Here is a 7,654-nt window from a genome sequence, read left to right as displayed (position 1 = left end):
GGGAAAGAAAATGCATTAACTGCAGTTTTCAGGGGAACATGTCCATATATGGTCACGTTTAAGCAAAAAAAAATAACCTTGGAATGAATAGGACTAGTGATAATTAGAACAGTCTCTTCAGACAGCTGGTGTCATAACCCAGGCAAGAACAGCCTTTTGTCCATTGGGTTTGATTTCATGACTTACAAGGAGATTCAAAGTTTGATTTCCTTCTCGCATTTCCCCCACATTAAGAATTGGCAGCATTTGGAATGGAAACAGATTTCTGGGACATTGTCAGATATCTTCTGGGGATTTTTCATGACTACAGTGTTTTTCTCAATTTGCCATTTCCTATAATTAGGCAGCACATCGCACATCTGATTCCTTGAGACAAAATTATTCAGTGTGGATCATACAGACTCTTTGCTTCTCTGCCTTTCTGAGGCAACCTCTTTGGACATTTCACTCCTTATTAGCAATTCTGCCAAACTGTGAGATGTAGAAGAATCAAAAAAGAAATTCAAATCTAAGTGTTTTTCTTTCTCACGTTTGTTCATGATCAGGTAGGTAAAGAGGTCAGATTTCACAGCTCAGGTTTAATTTATAATTGCCCATGGATGTACTGTATATTTACACCGTCCCAGTCCGAACCATACAGAAATTTTTAAAAGCTTAGCTTACTTCATAAACGTCTTTTTAAGCTACATTTTTCTTCCTTTACTGAAAGTGGCAAGTGATTTTTAACTTTTACTGCCCCTGAATGACTCTTCTGATGCTAAAGGTCATAACACCTGTGACCGCTTGTGTGTGACCACGATGATCTGACCAACATAAAAGATGACCAGAGAGAAGAAGGAAAGTGCAAGGTCTGGGCCGGCGGGTTTTGTCAGGTCGGGTGGGCCGGGCCACCCCCTTGGCCGCAGCAACTCTTGTCCGTGCCAGCATTTTCCGCCGAGTCGCCCGGCAGCCGCGATATGCAGGAGGGCTGCGGGAAGTGGCAGCTTCACCGCCGCCATGGTGCCCGAGAGGAAGCTCAGCTCCGTCGAGGGGGCGGCGGAGGAGGAGCCCAAGAGGACATCGGCGAGGTTGTCAGCGAAACCGCCTCCTGCAAAAGTGGAAACGAAGCCCCAAAAGGCGGCAGGAAAGAATAAATCTTCAGACAAAAGTGCAAACAAAAGGGAAAAGGGGAGCAAAGGGAAAACAGGCTGAAGAGGCTAACCAAGAGACTAAAGAAGATGTACCTGCAGAAAATGGAGAAACTAAAAACGAGGAGAGCCCAGCTTCTGATGAAGCAGGAAAGAAAGAAGCCAAGTCTGATTAATATCACACACCTGGTCCTATCAGTGGTGCCTGTCTCTCTTCTTGCACAATCCAGAGGAATATTTTTATCAACTGTTTTGTAAATGCCAGTTTTTTAGTAGCTCTAGAAACATTTTTAAAAAGGAGGGAATACCCCCTCATCCCCAATTTTTTACCCTTAAAAATTTTTTTAAGGGTAATTTTTTTTTTTAAAGGTGAAATCATTTGCTGGTTGTTTATTTTTTGGTACAACCAGAAAATAGTGGGATATTGAATATGGCAGGCTTTGATTGTCTTCGGTGTCAGCTTACCCCCACAGCTGGGGGTAGCTATTACATCCTATAATACAAAGCATACTAAATGGCATTTGGAGTTAGTTGTGCATTTAATGTCTTGAACACTTTTTTTTAAAATTTTTGTTGGAGTGTGGTTGCTTTACAGTGTTGTGTTGGTTTATACTGTGTGGCAAGGTGAATCAGCTGTACATATTCATGCATCCCCTCTTTTTTTATTTCCTTCTAATTTAGGTCACCACGAAGCACTGGGTAGAGTTCCCTGTGCTGTGCGGTAGGTTCTCATTAGCTATCTATTTTATGCATAGTATCAATAGTGTATATATGTCAATCCCAATCTCCCAATTCATCCCTCCCTCCCACCCAGAACTTTAAATTACTTCTCTTCCCATATTGTTTTCGGTAGAATTTTTCCTAAAGCAAACCACTCACTCCTTGATCTTGGCTCTCCTGGTCAGAATTTTTTGTGTTCTGTAACATCATTGGTCGTGGTAGTACAGTTCTAGTAACTTTGTTAATGTACTGTGAATGATTGACAATTTGAGTATGTACAGTATATGATATTAAATTGTGAGTTAGTGGGACTTATGACAGAACAGCATATCAATATTTGAAGATATTGGTACTTGCTATCCTGTTAAGGAAAATTTGCCTCCAAATTTTAAGCTGGAAAGTCACTGCAATAACTTTTCAGAAAAGAACTATAAATACATGATTTTTTAGATTTTTGGTACATATGTTAAGAATTGTGTACAGGGACTTCCCTGGTGGCACAGTGGTTAAGAATCCGCCTGCCAATGCAGGGACACGGGTTCGAGCCCTGGTCCGGGAAGATCCCACATGCCCCAGAGCAACTAAGCTTGTGCACCACAACTACGGAGCCACATGCTGCAACTACTGAAGTCCACTTGCCTAGAGACCGTGCTCTGCAACAAAGAGAAGCCACCACAATGAGAAGCCCGGACACCGCAACGAAGAGTAACCCCCGCTCGCTGCAACTAGAGAAATCCCGTGCACAGCAACGAAGACCCAGTGCAGCCAAAAGTAAATTATTTAATTAATTAACTTAAAAAAAAAGAATTGTGTACAAATTGAAATGTCTGAGTACTGATTCTCAAAACAACCAATAAAGTCTCAATTATGAAAGAAAAATAAATAAATAAAGATATGTAGCAGAAAATAAAAATTGCAAGGTCCTATATATAAGGAGGAGTAATTATGCAAGCAGAGGCTAAGGAGTAAGTGACTAAAATGTGACCAAAATATGTCTGTGAATAAAGAAAATCACAAAACCAATAGAAATTTCTGTATTTGTACGTCAGTTGGTAGTTCTGATAGAGCATCCACAGGATGCTGAGTGTTGAGAAATCAACCTAAATGGGATGTGTAATCATGAACGAACAACAGCAGGATATGAACAGGACTAGCAGCCTTTACACTCACTGAAGACCAGTCACAGGGTGTGCAGATGTAGTTCCAATTATGAAATATACAGATCCTCAAGGACCTTAGAAAAATAAAGCTTATTTGTAAAGCATGTTGGCCTTCCCATCAGCCTTCCTTCTGAGGATGTTAATTTATACTGCTAAGGCTTTAGGGGAGTACTATGACATAGAAATTTAAGATACGGTTTTCAGAGTTAGATAGCCCAGGGTTCAAGTGCAAATTCTCCCATTTATTAGCTGTGTGATTCTGATATCTTTTTTACCTCTGTAAGCTTGGCACAAATAAGTATTAATATCTATTAGCTTCTATTATTATATCATTATTTTTACTATAACAGCCATCAGAAATATTATTTACTAAGCATTTAGTGTTATCTTAGGCACTGAGTTAGTTAATGGACTGAGCTCCTAACATCTGAAAGCAGTCTGACATAATAAAATAAGTTTTTCATGATGTGGAGACTTTGACTTGAGTCAGAATCCTACCAATTGTTCCTTTGTGACTTGGGGCAAGTTACGTTGCCATTTTAAAATTTCAATTTCTTCATTTTAAAAATGGAGGTAATAACACCTACTTAACTGTTCTATAACAGTAAAATGATGGTAAGATAACATTTGTTACATGGTTATTGAGATGTCTGCTGTATAATGGGCTCACAAAATAACTATGATCCTTTTTACCCTCTGCAATCTTCCATCCACCAAGTGACAAGATTGAAGTGGAGAGTGGCCAGGCACATTCTGACCCAAGCATAAGCACTGAGTAACTGCACAAACTAAAGTAAGGTTGAATGCACATGCATGGTCAGATGAGGGATCAGAGTAGAGCAAGGAGTGATGAAACCACCATTGAACAGTCAGCACTGATGGCTGTTATAGTAATAATAATAATATAATAATAGAAGCTAATAGATATTAATACTTATTTGTGCCAAGCTTACAGAGGTATAAAAGATATCAGAATCACACAGCTAATAAGTGGGGGAATTTGCACTTGAACCCTGGGCTATCTAACTTTAGACATAGAAGGGTCAAGAAATATTAATTATTAGTGAGTGAGATTATTTTAAACAATGTCTTGTAAGAAAACATAGGGAAAAGCTAATTTCTGTAGGCTTCCAAAGACCTTATAAAGACCTGAGAGTTAATCATCTTGTAAATATACCTCCGATTGACTGGCATGTTTAGAAGATTTGTCTATTTTATAACATCTAGTACTGAAAGCCTGCGCAGAGGTTCAATGGATGCAAAAGACTTATTTTGTTGCTATTATTCTAAATATAACCATCAGAAAATTAATAAGCTGGGTCAGTTAAGTTGGCCTTTTCATGATGATGTGTAACTTGCTTATTTAATTAGTGTCCATTGTCTTCATTACAGTTAGCATTTCAAAATGGTATTGATTGAGAACTGAATTGGCCACAAAACACTGTATTTGTATTTACACATTTATTCTCAAGATTAATTTTTAAAATCAAATCTCCTTTTTTCTGGGCTTTCTCTAACAAAAATGGTTAAATAAACAAATCATTAGGCTAAGAACAGAAGTACCTCCACAAGTCAAATAGCCCAATTTAACTCATTACTGATGGATCTTAGGCATGACATATGACATCCAAATTTCCAGAAAGCAAAACGTCTGCACAGTTTTGTCAATTATTATAACGAATGGCAGCTTACAAATATGTTAAACCAAGAGAAAGAAAGAAAAGTTGTAACATGTCACTGGCTCTTGTTTTCTGAGATCCATTCTCTTCCCTCTGTCAATAAATTAACTTATTCCTGTTGGATTACATAAATACAACATGCTGTAACCAGTATCTGCCCTGTATGAACATGCTTTTAGGAACAGGCAATGGCTGTAATGTTCATTATTCAAACTTCCAATTTTTCTTCTATTGAATAATTACTTTATTTGTAACATTAGCGTTGATTTCATTCCAACCTCTTTTCTCAAGATGCAGGAAGATTGGGTTCCTGAGGCCCTTTTACAAATACAGTAAAAAAAACAGTTAGGAATTATTTTCTAATAATGTAGGCTGGAGGAGATTTCTTCCCAAGGGCAAAGCATGAACTCCCAACACTTGCCCTCCTGGGGCCTTAACTGAGTTCCAAGTGCTCTTGCTGAGTCAACTTTGGGAAAGCAGTCAGGTCCCTTTGTATTCAATAGATGTGCTTGGCATATGAGAGAGAAGATCACACCATCAAGGGCATTGAAAATATTATTTTGAAAACCTTAGTTAAAAGGTATGACAGATGTGAGACAAAGGGCCTTGGTTTATTTCTCAGAGAAGTTGTCTAAAGGAGACAGATTTGGAGAGTAGGGGGCAGTTGTTCCCACTCTTGGCTGCTTTGCTACCTAAAAAAACAATGACCTTGGCAAAGTGATTTCTAATTTCTCCCTTTCTGTGGAAGCAATACTCAAGAATGAACATAGAGTGTCCTACATTTACTTAGGGTGGGAAAGCAAAAATATTAGAATTTGCCCTGTTACAATGTATATTCTAGGAAAACACATTGGTAACAGTAGTATGGGCTATAATTAACTCTTTTTCTTAACATTCATAGGGTTTTTTTTTATAAATATTGTTTTTAACATCTTTAGTGGAGTATAATTGATTTACAATGGTGTGTTAGTTTCTGCTGTATACCAAACTGAATCAGCTATACACATACATAAATCCCCATATCTCCTCCCTCTTGCATCTCCCTCCCACCATCCCTATCCCACCCCTCTAGGTGGACACAAAGCACTGAGCTGATCTCCCTGGGCTATGTGGCTTCTTCCCACTAGCTATCTATGTTACATTTGGTAGTGTATATATGTCCATGTCACTCTCTCACTTTGTCCCAGCTTACCCTTCCCCCTCCCCATGTCCTCAAGTCCATTCTCTACATCTGGGTCTTAATTCCTGTCTTGTCCCAAGGTTCTTCAGAACCTTTTTTTTTTTTTTTTTAGATTCCATATATATGTGTTAGCATATGGTATTTGTTTTTCTCTTTCTTACTTCACTCTGTATGACAGTCTCTACGTCCATCCACCTCACTACAAACAACTCAATTTTGTTTCTTTTTATGGCTAATATTCCACTCTATATATGTGCCAAATCTTCTTTATCCATTAATCTGTTGATGGACACGTAGATTGCTTCCATGTTCTAGCTATTGTAAATAAAGCTGCAATGAACATTGTGATACATGACTCCTTTTGAATTATGGTTTTCTTAGGGTATATGCACAGTAGTGGGATCTGGGTCATATGGTAGTTCTAGTTTAAGTTTTTTAAGGAACCTCCATACTGTTCTCCATAGTGGCTGTGTCAATTTACATTCCCACCAACAATGCAAGAGGGTTCCCTTTTCTCCACACCCTCTCCAGCATTTATTGTCTGTAGAATTTTTTAAGATGGCCATTCTGACCTGTGTGAGGTGATACCTCATTGTAGTTTTGGTTAGAATTTCTGTAATGATTAGTGATGTTGAGCATCGTTTCATGTGTTTGTTGGCAATCTGTATATCTTCTTTGGAGAAAAGTCTATTTAGGTCTTCTGCCCATTTTTGGATTGCATTATTTGTTTTTCTTGATATCGAGCTGCATGAACTGCTTATAAATTTTGGAGATTAATACTTTGTCAGTTGCTTCATTCGCAAATATTTTCTGCCTTTCTGAGGGTTGTCTTTTCATCTGGTGTATGGTTTCCTTTGTTATGCCAAAACCTTAAGTTTCATTAGGTTCCATTTGTTTATTTTTGTTTCTATTTCCCTAGGAGGTGATTCAAATAGGATCTTTCTATGATTTATGTCATGGAGTGTTCTGCCTATGCTTTCCTCTAAGAGTTCTATAGTGTCTGGCCTTACATTTAAGTCTTTAATCCATTTTGAGTTTATTTTTGTGTATTGTGTCAGGGAGTGTTCTAATTTCATTCTTTTACATGTAGCTGTCCAGTTTTCCAAGCACCACTTATTGAAGAAGCTGTCTTTTCTACATTGTATATTCTTACTTCCTTTATCAAAGACAAGGTGATCGTATGTGCATGGGTTTATCTCTGGGCTTTCTATCCTGTTCCAATGATCTATATTTCTGTTTTTGTGCCAGTACCATAGTGTCTTGATGACTGTAGCTTTGTAGTATAGTCTGAAGTCCAGGAGCTGGATTCCTCCTGCTCTGTTTTTCTGTCTCAAGATTGCTTTGGCTATTTGGGGTCTTTTGTGTTTACATACAAATTGTGAAATATTTTGCACTAGTTCTATGAAAATGCCATTGGTGGTTTGATAGGAATTGCACTGAATCTGTAGATTGCTTTGGGTAGTATAGTCATTTTCACAATGTTGATTCTTCCAATCCAAGAACATGGCATATCTCTCCATCTGTTTGTATCATGTTTAATACGTTTCATCAGTGTCTTATAGTTTTCTGCATACAGGTCATTTGTCTCCTTAGGTAGGTTTATTGCTAGGTATTTTATTCATTTTGTTGCAGTGGTAAATGGGAGTGTTTTCTTGATTTCACTTTCAGATTTTTCATCATTAGTGTATAGGAATGCAAGAGACTTCTGTGCATTAATTTTGCATCCTGCTACTTTACCAAATTCATTGATTAGCTCTAGTAGTTTCCTGGTAGCATCTTTAGGATTCT

The 7,654-nt window shown here is 37.9% G+C and overlaps 1 pseudogene; it reads left to right on the top strand.

Moving 5' to 3' along the window:
- Positions 1-996: 996 nt before the first annotated feature.
- LOC103076171 (non-histone chromosomal protein HMG-14 pseudogene) lies at positions 997-1,303 on the top strand (annotated as a pseudogene).
- The last annotated feature ends 6,351 nt before the right edge of the window (positions 1,304-7,654 follow it).

Source organism: Lipotes vexillifer, unplaced genomic scaffold (assembly GCF_000442215.2).
Source record: "Lipotes vexillifer unplaced genomic scaffold, Lipotes_vexillifer_v1.1 scaffold1023, whole genome shotgun sequence".
Classification (NCBI taxonomy): Eukaryota; Metazoa; Chordata; class Mammalia; order Artiodactyla; family Lipotidae; genus Lipotes; species Lipotes vexillifer.
Note: the sequence above shows the minus strand (reverse complement) of the source record. Positions and strands in the feature narration are given on the sequence as shown.